Genomic DNA, 18,745 nt, shown 5'->3' on the forward strand with positions numbered 1-18,745 from the left:
CCAGCCACCTCTACCAAAATAAAGAATCAGATTTTTTTTGCACACATAATGAGGTGGGCTAACCCGGACCGTCCAACACCCTTGTCAAGGCTGGGCCAAAGCTCTTTGGTTGCTTTGGTTGCTCAAAGAGTGGGGCCACACAATCTGAGAGGTGCACCCCAGAAACCCACAGTGTCACATGCAATTCCTGGATGCATCTCTCACTTACATCTCTCTCTATCGCTGGCACTCCTGAACCTATGACCAGATGACTAAAAGTAAAGGTAAAGGAAGCAAACTGAGCTGGCTCTCTCCCCTTTCCCTTGTTCTGAAGTAGGTATTCATTGAATCATAGAACTAAGGTAAAGGTAAAGGTAAAGGGACCCCTGACCATTAGGTCCAGTTGTGACCGACTCTGGGGCTGCGGCGCTGATCTCGCATTATTGGCCGAGGGAGCCGGCGTACAGCTTCCAGGTCATGTGGCCAGCATGACAAAGCCGCTTCTGGTGAACCAGAGCAGCACACGGAAATGCCGTTTACCTTCCCACTGTAGTGGTACCTATTTATCTACTTGCACTTTGACGTGCTTTCGAACTGCTAGGTTGGCAGGAGCAAGCAAGGGGAGCTCACTCAGTCCTGTGGATTCGAACCAGATAACTAGCTAATGCCAATAAACAGCCTTGTCTGCTGAACACCTCCCTGGTGGCAGAAGCAGCACCTTGACACCATAGGGGGTGGGGGAAGGGCAGAGAAACAGGCCAAAGATCCGGGTGGAGGGAAGCCAGATGATTCCCAGGAAGTTGGAAATTTTATACCGCTGCTAGCAGCCTGCAAGTGCCTGCCTGCCACCTAGGGCTGCAATCATCCTGTGCAGGCAAAGCGGGGGGGGGGGGGGCAAGAAGACTCCCAGAACTTTGTGGAGCTTACTCTGGATCACCTTGCCCAAATCTGCCAGGAAGGAATCACGCCCAGAGTGTAAGCAGAGGCAAAAGCACAAATCAGGCAGCCCAGCTGCCCAAAGCAGACTTTCCAGTCACTTCTAGGTTGGTCACCTGAAGAAAGTAATAAGAGCCTTCAGGCAGCCTGGCAGGGGAGACCGATAACCTCTCTGCTTCTTCTTGTCCCATACAACTAGTCCAGGTGTATAAAGGCAAGAACTCTGTGGCACTGCAAGTCAGGCTGCCAAGATGTTTTGGCAGCCTGGGACCGCAGCGGCCCCCAGGCCCAGCCTAGCAACCCAAGAGCTGGCCTGTTTCATGACTCTGAGTCAGCCTCCTCCGTGCAGCAGCTACTTTCAACTGGGCCAATTCCTGAAACTACCTTGCTCAGGGCCAGAGACACCATGCCCCTAACAGGTCACCTGCCCCAACTGCCAGGGAAGATGTTAAAACATTTCAAAGCCACCCCTCAGTTCCAGACTTGTGAGGTTTATGGTAGTGCACCAAGACACAGCTTGTTCTCACAGGCAGAAGATCACAATCCAAAGCTGCCCCCGCCTACAGCCAGGAAATAAGTGCCAGGCGCCTCTCCAGGCAGAGGTCAAAGAGGGCTCCTGGATGGAGACATCACCACCGCTCTATTCAAGTCACTCTTCTTAGGGTCACACACACACAACCACGTGGCTTGTGGCAGGCTCAACATGGCAGTGGCACACCAAGGAAGCTCGCAAACAGACCTTGCCCAGGGCTGGTTCCTCTTGTTGGGAAGGCCAGCAGGAGAGAGATCCTCCAGGCAGAAGATGACAAAACTACATGGGATCTGGTGGCAGAGGGGATTGTGGTGCGGAACTGCTGGACACCACCACCACATGGCTCTTGCCACAGGAGGGCTTTAGTCCCACCTGGAAACACCCACCAGAAGCCAGGAGGAGTTTGAGTTCAACATCTGGGGAAGACAGGGCCAGGTTCTGGCACCCAAAGGCTTTCCTGATTTCTTCTCCCCAGCTCCACACGCAACGCCACCCCAAAAAAACCTCCTGCCAAGATGAGGCTTCCCCTCCGGGGGTCTCAGCCAATGGCATCATTGCCATCGTTGTCCCAAGGAGCGCCAGGTGAGCTGCTCCACAGTGGCCGGCTGCTCGCACCAAAAGGTAGGGGAGCAGGCGCGCTGCCCCCCTCCCAGCCACGCTGGGAGCCAAGAAACCATCTCTGCCGCTGCCAGCGGAGCCGCAGCAACAGGAGCTCTGTCCCGTCTTGCCTGCGAGAGGGACGAGTCACGTACCCAAGGCAGCTCTCCCCGCCAGCAGAGACCCGACGTGCAGGCCTCCTTCCTGCGGGCAGACTGTGCCCAGAGGCCATGCACAGAGGCCTCACCTTGCCCGCCGCCGTCTCGGGGGCAGCACTCGGGCTCGGGCTGCTCGAGGCCCGCGGAGGCAGCCCAGGCGCGGCCCAAGCAAGCAAGCAGCCTGCCTGGCACCGCGGCTCCAAACAATGACCCGCTCGGCCCAGGGCGCTCCGCCGCGGCTTACCTGCTCAGGAGAGGCCGCCGCGGGGCTCGCCCATGGCCGCCGCAGGAGCACCGCGGTTGCTGCTGCTCGGCAAGGCGGGGGCACAGGCGGGACGCACGGCGGCGGCGGCGGCGGCCAGTCCTTCCCTTCTCCTCCTCTTCCTCCAGCGCCGCCGGGCCGCCTCTTTCGCTTTCACTTGCCGGGCCGCGCCGCGGAGGCGGCTCCCGCGTCGCTCCTTCGTGCTGCCGCTGCGCCTGGCCCGGCCTCGCCCTGCCCAGAAGACGCCGCCGGTGCCAACGGGCAGCGCCCGCCGCCGCGTCCGCCTGCCTCTGCCCGCCTCCGACTGCTCATTTGGGGGGAAGAGAAGCGCTCGCTCCGCTTCAGACGAGGAGCTACTCCAGGCAGGCGCCGACGCCGCCGTGTCAAAATAAGAGCCGCCGCCGCCTCCTCCTCCTGGTTCCGCTTCGGCGAGGCCTCCCAGCGGCCTGTCGGGGACCAGCACCCGGCTGGCAGCTTGAAGGGCGGGCGAGCAGCGAATTCGGCGTCCCCAGGCCGGGCACAACTGCCCAGACAGAAGAGGCACCGCCACGTGCTCCTACTTGGAAGGTGGCGCTCCACCTGGGAGCCAGCGGCGGCAAGCGAGCAGGCTGGCTTCCTCGACGGACTGGAAGCTGCAGCGCCCTTGGCCGCCACCAAGCACCGCCCGCTCTGGGGAGCGCCGTAGCCCACGACTGGCTGGAAGGGCCACCGAAGGGGGTTGCTATCACCATCCGCCTGCCTTGCGCAACGCCATCGCAGGCGGTAGGGCAAGCCCAGCCCACCCGAGCGATTCTCGGCCGCTCTCCTCAGTGGGCGGCCCAAAGCAAGCTCGGCCGTCGCAAGGACCGCTTGGGGCTTTCCCCCATGGCCGTCGCAGTTGGTTCGGAGTAACAGATGTCGAATGTCCGAAAATTTTGAGAGCAAACGCAAAGGCTGGGTGTTCGACGGCCCTATTTCATTGACGCGCGTGGGCCCTGGAGGAGAGTGAGGGCACGTGCGCGCCCCCTCGTTAGAAGGCGCCTCCAAGGATCCAGCTTAAGGAAGCGATCAAAGTCTGCACGTGTTGCGAGGCAGGGCGAAAGAAAGCCTTTTCTCACGAGTGACGGCGTAACATCCTTGAACCAACCACGCAAGTGTGATTACAAGTGTGGTTCCAGGGATGGAACCACTGAGGCGGAGGCCAGGCTTAGCGCGTGGACTTGACTTGGTGGACACATGGGGTGGGCGTTGCGTTGAAAGAGAAAGGCAGCTTTAGAAAGTGACAGAACCCTTTAAATACCCAGAGATCCGGCTCCCCGTCGCTGTTTTGTGCCGAAGATAAACAGGGGCGGCGGCGCACGTGGCGGGTGGGAGAAGGGAACCGAGTGACTTAATCGGGGAACCTAGGAGTCCGGGCTGCCGCGGGAAAGAGACCGGGCGGGACCCCGAGTCCTCCGAGTATTTGCGGGCTCGGCCAACGCAGGAAATTTTGGCAGGCGCTCTTAGCCGGGACTCTTATCCTGACAGGGCGCCCTACTCCCAGGTCGGGCCCGGAGACGTCGGCAAAGCCGCGCCAGTAAAGCGGGCGGTGGGCGCCTGCAGCTGCGCTCTCCTTCCCTCCCTCCGTTGGGGCGGCCGCGGGAGAACCGCAGGAAGAGCCTTCCTGGGACGCCTCCGGGCTCTCGGGATGCCGTGGTGCAGCCTCTGTTGAGGCGCGGCTCGTTCCTTCGCGGCCAGGCCGGGCCCCCGCTCCCTCCAGCGGAGTCGAGCAGCACCCAGCGGACTGAAAGGAGACGGAGAGAGCGCCGCCTGGCGCCCAAGGATCGGCTAGCAGCGGCTCCGCCGTCTGTCCCGCGCTGCTACCCCCAGGCGGGGAAGGGAGCGGCTTCCCCACCGGCAGCTTCTGGTGCGTCCCGTCGGAGCCAGAACACACACCCAGCGGAGCCAGGTCCCAGCCGGGCAACGGATGAAATAAATAAAGGTGCCTCTGAGCGTGTGCAGAGTGGTTTTCTGACCTCATTGAGCAGCCAGGCCCAGCGCACCTGAAATGAAAAAGTGGCTTCCATGTGTGATGTGGGCAGAAGGGCATCATGGCAGGTTCTGGCATCTTGTTCTTGCTGGGGTGGGGAGATGATTGGGGACTGAAGAAGAAGGTTTAAACATAGACGGAGACTCCATCAAACGTGCTTTGCTTTCATGGCAAGCTTACTGTGATTTAATATATTTGGGAGTTTTAAGGCTGTTTTTCCATGCTGTGAGAACCAGGTCATAGAATCATAGAGTTGGAAGAGACCACAAGGGCCATCCAGTCCAACCCCCTGCCAAGCAGGAAAATAGGGGCAATAAAGCATCTTGAAATTTGTGGGGAACTACCCCTCGGATTGAGGCCCCAAAGGCCTTTTTGGAGCTGGAACCCCAGTCTGGGTCCTTTGAAAGCCCACTCACTGCTGCCTCCGTCCGTGAGCTTCATTGCAAAGAGGAGCAAGGTGAGGCAAGCCTGCAGTATTTGGAAGTTTCAGATGTTCTGCTGGTGGAGGGTGGAGGCCTCTCATTGCCTCTCCAGCCCCATGGGCTCCCTTTGGCCCCTGTTACCACCCACCCTTCTGCTGCCAGGTCTCAGGGGCTTCTACAACCTCTGCAGAAAGAAGACAAGGAAAGGGTGTCTTTAGGATGCTGATGATATAGTGAGAATCCTGTTCCCATGGCAACAGGAGGATTCAGTGGAAGAAAAGGGGGATGTAAATCGGATTATCAGGTGGGGGGGGGGATGTGGAAGGCCTGACAGGGCCAGAGAACAGCCACCTGCAGCTTATGCCTCCTCCCCCTCCCAGTCCCTTGTCCCCATTCTGAGTCTCTGTGCCAGCATCTCCAGCCCTGAATGCCAATAGCCTCCCTTTTGCTAGTGGTCTCTAGGCTGCTGCAGAGACCCCGGGTCCAGTACCTCCCTGATGGCAGGTCAAGGGTCTGCTGAGGTTGGGAAAGGAACTACTGTATAGGTAAAAGGCCTTGAGTCAGAGAAACACAAAAGTGCTCTTTAGCTCACTTCCCAAGAGACTCCTAGAATGTGGGTGGAGATCTCCCCGCTGTAATGTTGTGGCTTTCACCTGCGACATGTAGATATGTAACAGGATGCTTATCATGTGCCCAGGGGGGAGCACTCTTGAGACCAAACCAGGGATCCAGGATGACAAGTCAGCCTCACAATTGTTTTCCGGAGGGAGGATCGGCTCTGGAACATCTAACGCGAGAGCAGAAGTGAGACTGCCTTTGAGGATGTGCAGAGTGCCTTCCCTTCCTCTAGCCCCTACTTGCCTGGACTGGAGCAGAGCCCTCAAGTAAAAAGGCTTGAGATTGATGGTTGGACGTGTGGCCTCACAGCCATATTCTATTTCAAAGTTAGCTGCTCTGTGCCTGCAAGCAAGAGGAGCCAAGCAAAGGCCAAGCCAGGGTCCATCCTATGTCCAATTTGTGGGAAAAGCAAGAGGTACCAGGAGGCGGAGATCAAGCATCATCACGGCTGGTGTGTGTGTGTGTGTGAAAAAAAGCATGCTGCTCCTTTAAATGTGCCTAAAGTATTGTCAGTAGATCTGCCGAGGTGGAAGACTTAATCCCCCTGCTCCCTCCAAGACCCTCTCAGCCACTGTGATGGGATAATTAGATGCGAGGGCTCAGTGCAGACGATGCTCCAGTCGCCTAGCAACTAATGGTTCCCATGGAAATGGCAAACCACAGCCTCCGAAGCAGTAAGTGAGCAGTGCAGCAGCAGGGCAGGGAGAGATGCCTTGACTCTTAGCTCTGATCCTCTGCTCCTCCTGCAGAGGCCTGGAGGTATTACGGGAAGAGGGGGAGTGGAGGGAGTGCTTCACAGTGTCCCTGTTTGCAACTGCAGGGAGAGGGAGGGGAGTGACTGTGGATAGTCATGAGCTCTCCCTCTGCCCCCCCCCCATCTCACACTTCAAGCACCCCTAGCAACAGCAGAGGGCTCCAGTGCCCCCTTGCACCCAGCTGCCAGTCTTCCTACCTTTTCACTTACAACCTGGTGCAGAAAAATGAATTTAATAGAAATGAAGTAGGTGAAGCTTTTCCTGTTCCTGGAAAAGCTTCCCTTGGCATGTTTTCCCATGTCAGGCTGCTGTTGAAAGTGCAAGAGCGGGGAAGAGGCAACACAAGCAGATGTTGCCCCGTCCACATCTGCACGCAATGCAGTTGCAGCAACACAGGCTGCCATCAACCCCAGGCAATGCTCTGGGTCCTGCTGAAGGAGGATCAAGGCTTTGCAAGGGGGAAGGACAAGCACCTGTTCTGCATGCAAGAAGGTCCCTGGTGTCTTCAAGGTGGGGCTAGGGAAAAGACTCTCTGCATTAAACCCGGATGGTGGCTGCAGTTGAGTGTGCTTTCACTGGTGTGTATGCTGCTCTCAGGTTTGGCTCTTCCTCTGCAGGCCGATTCTCCCCCCCCCCCCCATACACACACATAAAGAATGAGCCATTCATAGCAACAGTTTCTCTTGTCCCTCCAAGCCCTTCCAGAGTGTCTCCGCAGGACATTCTCCCAAAGAGGCCACAAAGATGGTGTTGGGAGGGACAGCACACCTCCCCAAGTTGCTGGAAGGAAAGGTGCTTTTCACCCACAAAACTGAATCAAAAACTGGCAATTAAAATAAGGCTGTAATCCTAAATGTGCTTACTTGATAGTTAAGCCCCACTAACAAAGTCAATAAATCAAATATCAAGGCAAGTCTTTTCATAGTCATAGTGAAACACATGTGCTTATACATACTGCCGGTGTAAAGTATATTTATTGATTTATATCCCACCCTTCTTCCCACAAGAGCCCAGGGCAGCAGACAACAAGTGATGAAACATCTTTTTAAGCAAACTAACAAACAAACAAGTAACACAGATGCAGACTGGGAAAGATCTCAGCTTAGTAGGCACTGAAAAGAAAACAGACAGTGCCTGTCTAATATTCAAGAGGATGGAATTCCTCGAGGCAGGTGCCACCACACTAAAGGCCCAGGTCCTACCTACATTGTGAAGAACAGACCTATGGATAAAATAGTATTTGCAGGACGCCCCGCCTGCAGAGAGAGGCATACCTAGGCCCCTTTGCACCTTGGCAAGGAGCTGTATTGGCATCTCCGAAGCTGAGAGAGACCATGGATAAGAAACTCAGAAAGTTTGCTTTTTGTTGCCTTTAGACCTCCATTGAGGTCAAATCTGCTCTGCTCCGCCTCCCCCCTCCCTGCCTCCTCCACTGGTCTGTCTGCCTTCCTGCCTTCCTCCCTTGGCTCATTGTCTTCCTTTCTTCCTCCTTCCTCCCTTCCTTCCTTCCTTTTCCCTCCTCCTTCAACTCTCCATCTTTCTTTCCTCTGAGCCCCACTGAGCATCCCACCTACTCTTCTAATAGCACTGCCTGCCGACTGGGGAGAGGGCCCCCACAGGGTTGCTGCAAAGGCCCATGTCAGCCACCAGATTCCTCTGCTGGGGCACCCAGAGCAGCCTGCACATGTTGCCCAACCACCCAGAGCAGCCAAGGAGTGGCCCAGAGAGCCCTGCCCGTGAGTGGGCAAGCAGGCTTCTAGCCCCTTGGAGCCAGAGTGGAGAGATGCCATGTTTATTGCCCCCTAGGCCTACACCTTTGGTGCACCTAACTAGATATGTCCCTGCCTGCAGACCACAGTGATCAAGGGCTGACATGATCTTTCATGTACAGTATCCTGGTCCTGCCCCTTCATGGATCAATGCCTTGTCGTGGCGAAGGGGCTTGAATAACTCAGAGAAGCTATGAGCTATGCCATGCAGGGCCACCCAAGATGGACAGGTCATAGTGGAGAGTTTTGACTAAACGTGATCCACCTGGAGAAGGAACTGGCAAGCCACTCCAGTATCCCTGCCAAGAAAACTCCATGGACAAAGACAACAGGCATATAAAAGTTATGACGCTGGAAGATGAGCCCCTCAGGTCGGAAGGCGTCCAACATGCTACTGAGGAAGAGCGGAGGATAAGTACAAGTAGATTCAGAGCTGATGAAGCGGCTGGGCCAAAGCCGAAAGGACGCTCAGTTGCGGATATGCCTGGAAGCGAAAGGAAAGTCCGATGCTGTAAAGAAAAATATTGCATAGGAACCTGGAATGTAAGAACCATGAATAGAGGTAAGCTGGATGTGGTCAAAAATGAGATGACAAGAATAAATATCGACATCCTGGGCATCAGTGAACTAAAATGGAAGGGAATGGGCGAATTCAGTTCGGGTGACTATCATATCTACTACTGTGGGCAAGAATCCTGTAGCAGAAATGGAGTGGCCCTCATAGTCAACAAAAGAGTGGCAAAAGCTGTAATGGGATGCAATCTCAAAAATGACAGAATGATCTCGATACGAATCCAAGGCAGACCTTTTAACATCACAGTAATCCAAGTTTATGCACCAACTACTGGTGCTGAAGAAAGTGAAATTGACCAATTCTATGAAGACCTACAACAACTTCTAGAAATGACACCAAAGAAGGATGTTCTTCTCATTACAGGGGATTGGAATGCTAAAGTAGGGAATCAAGAGATAAAAGGAACAACTGGCAAGTTTGGCCTTGGAGTTCAAAATGAAGCAGGGCAAAGGCTAATAGAGTTCTGTCAAGAGAACAAGCTGGTCATCACAAACACTCTCTTCCAACAACACAAGAGACGACTCTACACATGGATATCACCAAATGGGCAGCATCGAAATCAGATTGATTATATTCTCTGCAGCCAAAGATGGAGAAGCTCTATACAGTCAGCAAAAACAAGACCTGGAGCTGATTGTAACTCAGATCATCAGCTTCTTATAGCAAAATTCCAGCTTAAACTGAAGAAAGTAGGAAAAACCACTGGGCCAGTAAGATACAATCTGAATCAAATCCCTTATGAATACACAGTGGAAGTGAGGAACAGGTTTAAGGATTTAGATTTGGTGGACAGAGTGCCTGAAGAACTATGGATGGAGGCTCGTAACATTATACAGGAGGCAGCAATGAAAACCATCCCAAGGAAAAGGAAATGCAAGAAAGCAAAATGGCTGTCCAACGAGGCCTTACAAATAGCGGAGGAGAGGAGGCAAGCAAAATGCAAGGGAGATAGGGAAAGATACAGGAAACTGAATGCAGATTTCCAAAAAACAGCAAGGAGAGACAAGAGGGTCTTCTTAAATGAGCAATGCAAAGAAATAGAGGAAAACAATAGAATGGGGAAAACCAGAGATCTGTTCAAGAAAATTGGTGATATGAAAGGAACATTTCGTACAAAGATTACCATAATCAAGGACAAAAGTGGTAAGGACCTAACAGAAGCAGAAGACATCAAGAAGAGGTGGCAAGAATACACAGAGGAATTATACCAGAAAGATATGGAGGTCTCATACACCCCAGGTAGTGTGGTTGCTGACCTTGAGCCAGACATCTTGGAGAGTGAAGTCAAATGGGCCTTAGAAAGCATTGCTAATAACAAGGCCAGTGGAAGTGATGATATTCCAGCTGAACTATTTAAAATTTTAAAAGATGATGCTGTTAAGGTGCTACACCCAATATGCCAGCAAGTTTGGAAAACTCAGCAATGGCCAGAGGATTGGAAAAGATCAGTCTACATCCCAATTCCAAAGAAGGGCAGTGCCAAAGAATGCTCTAACTACCGCACAATTGCGCTCATTTCACACGCTAGCAAGGTTATGCTTAAAATTCTACAAGGCAGGCTTAGGCAGTATGTGGACCGAGAACTCCCAGAAGTGCAAGCTGGATTTCGAAAGGGCAGAGGAACCAGAGACCAAATAGCAAACATGCGCTGGATTATGGAGAAAGCTAGAGAGTTCCAGAAAAACGTCTACTTCTGCTTCATTGACTATGCAAAAGCCTTTGACTGTGTCGACCACAGCAAACTATGGCAAGTTCTTAAAGAAATGGGAGTGCCTGATCACCTCATCTGTCTCCTGAGAAATCTCTATGTGGGACAAGAAGCTACAGTTAGAACTGGATATGGAACAACTGATTGGTTCAAAATTGGGAAAGGAGTACGACAAGGTTGTATATTGTCTCCCTGCTTATTTAACTTATATGCAGAATTCATCATGCGAAAGGCTGGACTAGATGAATCCCAAGCCGGAATTAAGATTGCCGGAAGAAATATCAACAACCTCAGATATGCAGATGACACAACCTTGATGGCAGAAAGCGAGGAGGAATTAAAGAACCTTTTAATGAGGGTGAAAGAGGAGAGCGCAAAATATGGTCTGAAGCTCAACATCAAAAAAACCAAGATCATGGCCACTGGTCCCATCACCTCCTGGCAAATAGAAGGGGAAGAAATGGAGGCAGTGAGAGATTTTACTTTCTTGGGCTCCTTGATCACTGCAGATGGTGACAGCAGTCACGAAATTAAAAGACGCCTGCTTCTTGGGAGAAAAGCAATGACAAACCTAGACAGCATCTTAAAAAGCAGAGACATCACTTTGCCGACAAAGGTCCGTATAGTTAAAGCTATGGTTTTCCCAGTAGTGATGTATGGAAGTGAGAGCTGGACCATAAAGAAGGCTGATCGTCGAAGAATTGATGCTTTTGAATTATGGTGCTGGAGGAGACTCTTGAGAGTCCCATGGACTGCTAGAAGATCAAACCTATCCATTCTTAAGGAAATCAGCCCTGAGTGCTCCCTGGAAGGACAGATCGTGAAGCTGAGGCTCCAATACTTTGGCCACCTCATGAGAAGAGAAGAATCCTTGGAAAAGACCCTGATGTTGGGAAAGATTGAGGGCACTAGGAGAAGGGGACGACAGAGGACAAGATGGTTGGACAGTGTTCTCGAAGCTACGAACATGAGTTTGACCAAACTGCGGGAGGCAGTGCAAGACAGGAGTGCCTGGCGTGCTATGGTCCATGGGGTCACGAAGAGTCGGACACGACTAAACGACTAAACAACAACAACATCCTGGTCCTGAGACATAAAGGGTTTTATGCACCAAAGCACCTTAAACAGCCCAGTAGCTAATTGGTAGCTGGTGCAATTATTTTAACTTTGGGACGACTTGTTAGAAATATTCTACTCCAGTGAGCAGTCAAGCAATAGCAGTTTGCACCTACCTCGATGGCAGCCCTTTGTAGAGCCCAAATCAGTAATCCAGTCTGGAGGTTACCGGCACATTCACTACACTAGCAAGGCCATCCCAGTCCAGAAACATTTGTGGCTGTTTTACCAGCTGAAGCTGGCAAACGACCCCCTTAGCAGCTAAGGTCACCTGGGCCTCTAGCAACAAAGACTGATCCAGGGGAGCAACCCCCAGCTTAGGAACCTGCTCTTTTCCCATATGCAAATGAATGCAGATTTACCAAGCAATCCCATACAGAGGGAGATGCTGCTGTATCACTGGCACAGCACCTACAAACTCCTAGAATCAAAGAATTGGCAGTTACCACGGGGGTCATGTAGTCCAACCCCCTGCAATGCGGGAATATTATCCCCAACGCAGGGCTTGAACTCATGACCCCTGAGATTAACAGTCTCATGCTCTACCAACTGAGCTATCCCAGAGCTTACCTAAACGTGTCCAGCCCAGAACAGGGGAGCAATGGTGATGGCCACAGCCCCACCGTCCATGGAAGCTTCATTTGTGGCAACCAGTCCCATGCCATCTGCACTGAATATGCTCTCATGTTCCCTAGATGCGAAGAGAACCAATGCACTAGCACAGGCATCCCCAAACTGCGGCCCTCCAGATGTTTTGGCCTACAACTTCCATGATCCCTAGCTAACAGGACCAGTGGTCAGGGATGATGGGAATTGTAGTTCAAAACATCTGGAGGGCCGAAGTTTGGGGATGCCTGCACTAGCATCAGTGGTGATGCAACCCCATGATAGGCTCCTGCCCCTAAGCACCACAGTGCATCACCCCACAAGTTCCTGGGGCAAAGGCAGAAAGTAACAGGAAACTTTGAGTCTCCAGGCATCATGCAAGCACCAGTTCGCAAGCACCATTTTTTAGGACAACATGCAGAGAGTAGGAAGGAGAGGCCACACTGCACCCATGTGGCTCACTGGGAAGGAGGCCTACAGGTGAGACACACAACCCTTTCCCCAGGACAAGAGTTCGAGGCTGGCAAGGAAGGAAAATGCATTTTCCAAGGCAAAGGGCTCTTTGCTTTTTGGCCCCTGGCCCATCAGAGGCAGGTGAGTATCCATTGCTGTCGGGCTACAGGTCAAGTTTTAGCTAAGGAAGACCCGCTTTTTGAGCAAGAGCTTGTTGACAAAGGAAAAGCCGCTCAATACATGCTCAGAAACACACTGACATTCTCCAAATATACTTCCCATGTTCCAAGGCAGAGAGACACCTAGCACAGATTACAATGAAGGCAAGGCCGGCTCTGGTTTCTCCTGCATGAGCTTGGGGGCAGCGGCGGGGGTGGGTTTGACTGATGGGGAGCCGTCAAACTCCCTTCCCACCCGATTCTTAGCAACTTCCCTTCTGACAAAAGTCACTGATCCATCCCCACCAGCTGAAGCAGATGTGAGAGTCTTCTCCTGAGCAGTCCTGACTTGCTCTGCTATTGTCACTCACCACACACATGGAAATCAAAGGGAAATGGAGCTCTTTGTTCTGCTGGGGAGAGAGCGGAAGGTGAGTGGCTGAGGCAGGTGTTTGAAAGCTCAACCCTGAAAGGGTTTTGAAAATCTGGAAGGAGGGACCAAGATCTGAGGCCACCACTAGAGCCAGAAGTTCAGAACTTGACAGAACAGGGGGGTTGCGGGCAGGAGGATGGGGGAAAGGCCCTATCAACACTCCCCCAATCATTTTCAAAATATGAGATAAGTGGGGTGTTCCAGAACTTCACTCAAGCTATAAACAAAGAGTCAGCACCTGGGTCCCTTATCACATGTTGTGTTGTATACGACGAACCCCCTCGCCGACGTTGCCAATAGATTATGAGAAGAAAGGGTACAGGGGTAAAGCAATCCCCACTCAATTCCTTACGCCTGAAAATAAACCCCTCAATTCTGGGCTTCTCAGTAAAGAGAGTCTAATTCCAGCTTTCGTGGCCTGATCTCACAAACACTCAGGGCTATTTGAATGAACCACCTCTTGCCTACAGAACAGGGACTCCCTCAACTCAGATCCCCACTGTATCAGTCTGCCATATCACCCTGGCAAACTTGTGGTACTCTAGGTTTTCACCATACTGCCCTTCCTGTGTGACTCTCTAGGACACAAACTATTCTCTTTTCCTTAGGTAAGTTTTGCCCTTTTCTGAGTCTCCACCTCTGTGAGTTTTAATACGCTGCTAGAATAACCAAGACACAATAACCTTTGGCACAAAAAGAAGATGAATTTTATTTTCTTGAGAACATAGGTTTTTCTTTTCTGAACGATGCATAAGTTTTCAAGCTTAGTTACAGTTATACATTAACTCTATCAGACTTTAACTTCAAGTTACCCTAAGCCAGGGGTCCCCAGACTTACCCGCCTTCAGGCTGGTGCCCACCGCAGGCCGGAGGGCGGGGGAGTGCGCGCGCAGTGGGCCGGAGGGTGGGGGAGTGCGCACCAGTGCGCATGCGCACACCCATTTACTGGCGCGGTGGCGCGCTTCCAGGCCAGAAAAATCGTCGAAAATTGTTTGTGCGCATGCGTATGGGCCTCCCCCGACCCGGAAGTGCACCTCCCCCGACCCGGAAGTGCACCGGAAATTACCTCTTCTGGGTTGGGAGAGGCCCATATGCATGCGCAGAAATGATTTTCGGTGATTTTTTCCAGATCTGGAAGTGCGCCGCCGCGCAGCGCGCTGCAAGAGCGGGCGGCGGCAGCGGGCAGCGGGGGTCGTCGCGGGCCGGATTGGGAGGCCAATTGGGCCGCATCCGGCCCGGGGGCCGTAGTCTGGGGACCCCTGTCCTAAGCCTAACCTAAACCACCACTATCTTGGCCCCACACTCCTCTTCTTCCCTCTTCGTCACCACACTCCCACTCTTCCAACTGTCAAAACAGTTATTCCCTCCATTTTAAACCGGGCACCATCCCGCCTCCTAAAGATGCACTGTCAATTAAGCTGGAGGTGGATTAACTCTTTCTAATCCAGGGTGTAATAAATCTTCCATCCTGGGGCTAATCCGTTATATTGTGTTGTGTTGTGTTGTTGTGTTGTGTTGTGTGCATCTGTCTGTCTTGGGAGACAATGGAAGAATGCAACTCCAGGGGTAAAGTGAGCAGCATAAATATATTTTGCTCACCTTCCATGAACAGAAACAGACTGCATTCGCATATAATATGCCACATCTGATTCAGCTGCTCCCAGGAGATCCCAGGTATGCTCAGGTGTCTCATCCACCAAGCAAGTCACTGTCCTTGCATGCAAAAGGTAAAGGTACCCCTGACAGTTAAGTACAGTTGCAAACGACTCTGGGGCTGCGGCACTCTTCTCTCTTTATCTTGCATGTAGGTGGCTACAAAATTCCTCCTATTCCTCCTATCCTATCCATACACATCCCCTGCAGGGATTGGCTCCTTGGTCTTGGAAGGAACATACAGATTGCTTTGCAAGATCAGACCCAGGGTCTGACTAGTCCAGTGGCCTGAAAGATCACTCACAAGTGATTCATGAAGGTGAGGGCTGCCCTCAGCTGTTTATCTCCAGAGTCTGAGGCTGTTAAAAGCCACGGAAAGGCAGGGTTGGGCCTAAGGCTCACTTGAGCCGAGGAAAAGAGCCCCTGACTTGCCATCAGCCAGGCCCTGCCAGATCTCTGCCAAAGCATCTGCCAGAGGAAGCCACAGGCCTCTTAGGAAGTGCATCTCCCGCCCTCCCTCGGCCCACAGCCATCTGCTTTCCACGTTCAGTCATGGTGCTTAGAGGCTTCTGATGCAGCTGGCCTGTCTGCTAGTGCCATCACTGTGAGTCTTCAGGAAGAAGAGTACCCTCCAACTGGCCTTGGAAAGAGCCCAGGCTTCAGGTGGTTCCTCCGGCCCCTCTTCCAGAGGCCTTAGTCTCCCTGCATTTCCACTTCGGAGGGAATAGTGGGAACTTTGTATTTGTCCAAAGGAACATAGGAAGCTGCCTTACACTGAACTTTTGGCCCGTCTAGCTCAGGATTGTTTCTCTGCACCAACTCATAGCATCTCCTCCGCATTTCAGGTGGGGGACATTCCCAGCCCTATTGGGAGATGGAGAGGACTGAACCCGAGACCTTCAAAAGCAGGTGTTCTCCTGCTGAACTATGGTTTTCCTTCCAAGGGTGGGCTCATTGGTGTACTCATAGCTCTTCACGCTAGTTCTTGCTCCTGCTGACACACCTAAATGATTGCTCTCTCATACACTCCCTTATTGCAGATTTGGCTTGTCATTTCACAAGTTCTGAGGCCACAGTATCCAGGGAGGAGGGACAGTGAACTGCTTTGCCAAACAACATTTATGAGAGGGGGGCTGTATGTTGACTGGAGCTGGCTGGGCTGCGTTGGAATCTGAAGATGGGCAAAGATGGCTGCATTTGCTGCTCTGCATTTTTTCCCCTGAATGCAGACACTATGGTGAATCACTCCAGACAACTGTGTGGCAAAGATGGAATGTTGATTCTAACTGGTACAGGCTAGTTTCCTTCCAGCCAGCGCAGAAAATCCCCAGTGCAACCTGATCCCTTACTTACACACGGAGAAATAAAAAGAAAGAGACACAGAGAGAGAGGGAGAGAGAGAGAGAAATCTATTTGCATTCCGGTTTCATAGAACAAAGGGAAGCGCATACTAATCTGGACAGGGGGAGGTGGGGAGTGGAATCTCCAGGAGAAAACCCCTCACAAAACAGTCCGCCAGCATCCATCCGCATACTGGACTTAGCAAATACATAAGACTGTGAATACCTCTTTTCTAGATCAGCGGGTGGCGCTGTGGGTTAAACTACTGAGCCTAGGGCTTACCGATCAGAACGTTGGCGGTTCGATCCCGTTGCTTGGTCCCAGCTCCTGCCAACCTAGCAGTTCGAAAGCACGTCAAAGTGCAAGTAGGTAAATAGGTACCGCTACAGCGGGGAAGGTAAACGACATTTCCGTGTGCTGCTCTGGTTCGCCAGAAGTGGCTTTGTCATGCTGGCCACATGACCTGGAAGCTGTACGCCGGCTCCCGCGGCCAATAACGTGAGATGAGCGCCACAACCCCAGAGTCGGTCACGACTGGACCTAATGGTCCAGGGTCCCTTTACCTTTATATCAGTAATTCTTGCTTCCCTTTGTCCTGTGCTCACCTCTCTCGCCTCCTCCTAAGAAAATGAACACCTCATGTTGCTAGTTTTTAAAAGCCTACTGTATGTTATAAAGGACAGTACTGAATAGAAGATGACAAGGCATGGCCTAAGTCAGAGGTATCTTCATAGGAGGACGATTCAGGTACCTTGAGAAAGCAAGTTAAAGTGGGGAAAACAAAATCCTTCATAAGCCCAGATAGGTGGTATCTGTTGAATTCTAACATAAAGGGGAGAGGGAGGTGAACCTTCTGTTGAGGCTACCCTGAAGCTAACATATCTGGGGTGCAAAGCACCACACTCACTGTGCTTCCTCTGCTGGTAGTAATCAGCTCCAGGTATCTGGGCACCTGATCCACATAGCCAAATGCTCACACCTGCTGCACCAGAATTAGGTTCCTGCCAGGGAGCACTAAGGGAGAGAGCAGAGGTCAGAGTCAGACCAGCTCACCAGGAGAGCCACCTCTTCATTCAGACAATGGAGAACTGCAAATGGGTCTGGGAGCCCTGGGTTCAAACTCTATCCCTGCCACAGATTCACCCATGGATGACATAAGAACCTAAATGACCATGGGCTCTTTGGTGCCGCATGTTATTCCTTATGTAAACAGCTGCCTTAGGACTGGGGAGGGATGTTTAACCCTTTATCTCCTTGCCAGTGCAGGCAAAATATCGCTCCTCCTGTCTGCTCTTTGCATTTCATTTTAAGACTCTATTGGTGTCCCTAGGAACTTTATTTGAAATGCAAATAGCAGCTTTTGAGAAGAGGAAAGGGAGATTGTGTTGGGTCTCTGGCAGAGACAGAAAAAGTTGAGCTTCATAAATAAATATTATAACAACTATTTCCCCTCCAGACCTCCCACAGTCCTACAGATGCCCAGACTTTCCCACAGGTGCTACATCCACAACTCTAGTGTTGGCTCTTCATTCCAGCTCACCATCTTTAACATGGTCTTAATTGTGACCTGTCTTAGAGAGTTAGTCAAGTACAAGTTATAATCACCTGCAATAGGAGCTAAGTACTTCTGCCCTGCACATGTTCATACTTCCTGGAATGGGGCAGGGGCTAGTGTGAAAGACTGGAAGTCTTAGGCAGCCTATGGAGTGGGGGAAGAGAATGCTCTGGCTATTGCCACCTGGAACTGGTACACCTTCATCTCTAGAATGGCCAAGGTGTGTGCCGGGACACCTTGAGGAGGGGGCTGGTCAGACAAGTTTCACCAAGGCTGCTCCAGTTTGGTCAGCCTCTCCCCCCCCATCCCCACCTGGGGAAGCTGCACTGGAGAAGCAATGGCATTCACTCACACCAGGCAGTCTTGAGAGGCGATTGGCTTCCTCTTGCTACCCATTCTTTGTGCTGGTTTGGACACCAAATGAGCAGGCCCGTTCCTTTCATTTCTTTTAGCTGGACCAACACTGCAGGGGTGTGGAAACTTGTGTTTTGCATTTAAGGCCTGGGATTGAGGGGTGGGGGAGGACAAGGGGCTTTGATGCTCTGGGTTCTAGTCCTTTTTTTTTGCAGGGCAAGGGCTAGTGAGGAGCAGCAAAGATGGAAGACCAGCAGAGTTGAATGGTTAGATCAGGGTGGGGCTAGAAGGGGTGGCAATTCTTCTCACAGCTCTCTTCACCTGTTGGGAGGGACCTACTTCCAAGGCAGTCTTCTCCAGCCCAGGTTGCCCATCTTCTCTGCATCCACCTTCACCTGTCATTCTGTCTCCATATCAGCTGGGATATCAGCTCCTTCCACCCTCTGGGAGCTCCCTTAATTTGCTGTAGCTTTTCCTGTAACTAGCACCAAAGCCATCTAATCATCCCTGAGTTTCCTTTTGGAGGAAGAGGGTTGTTTGCGCACACTTGGATAGAGTGCAGCGAACTGAAACTCAGTGATGAAGCTCCTCCCAGACATGAGGAAGGAAAGGCAAATCATTGACTGTTTCAATAGATGGAATGCTGGCTTGGAAAGGCAGCCTCTGCCACAGACTCACTTGGCAAGTCTGTGATAAGCCACACCCTCCCCCAGCTTCTCAAATCTGTAGGATGCCAAACAAACAAACAAATAAATCTG

The 18,745-nt window shown here is 52.1% G+C and overlaps 1 protein-coding gene across 3 annotated transcripts in view; it reads right to left on the reverse strand.

The window, feature by feature from the left end:
- The window catches only part of BCL9L (BCL9 like), a 45,993-nt gene extending 43,412 nt beyond the window's left edge, over positions 1 to 2,581 (reverse strand). For all 3 annotated transcript variants that reach the window (XM_060268466.2, XM_088658052.1, XM_060268465.2), the window contains exon 1: positions 2,447 to 2,581. The gene's annotated coding sequence lies outside the window, so the exon portion shown is untranslated. The remainder of the gene's footprint in view (positions 1 to 2,446) is intronic.
- Between the last annotated feature and the right edge of the window lie 16,164 nt (positions 2,582 to 18,745).

Source organism: Zootoca vivipara, chromosome 14, assembly GCF_965207765.1.
Source record: "Zootoca vivipara chromosome 14, rZooViv2.hap1.1, whole genome shotgun sequence".
NCBI lineage: Eukaryota > Metazoa > Chordata > Lepidosauria > Squamata > Lacertidae > Zootoca > Zootoca vivipara.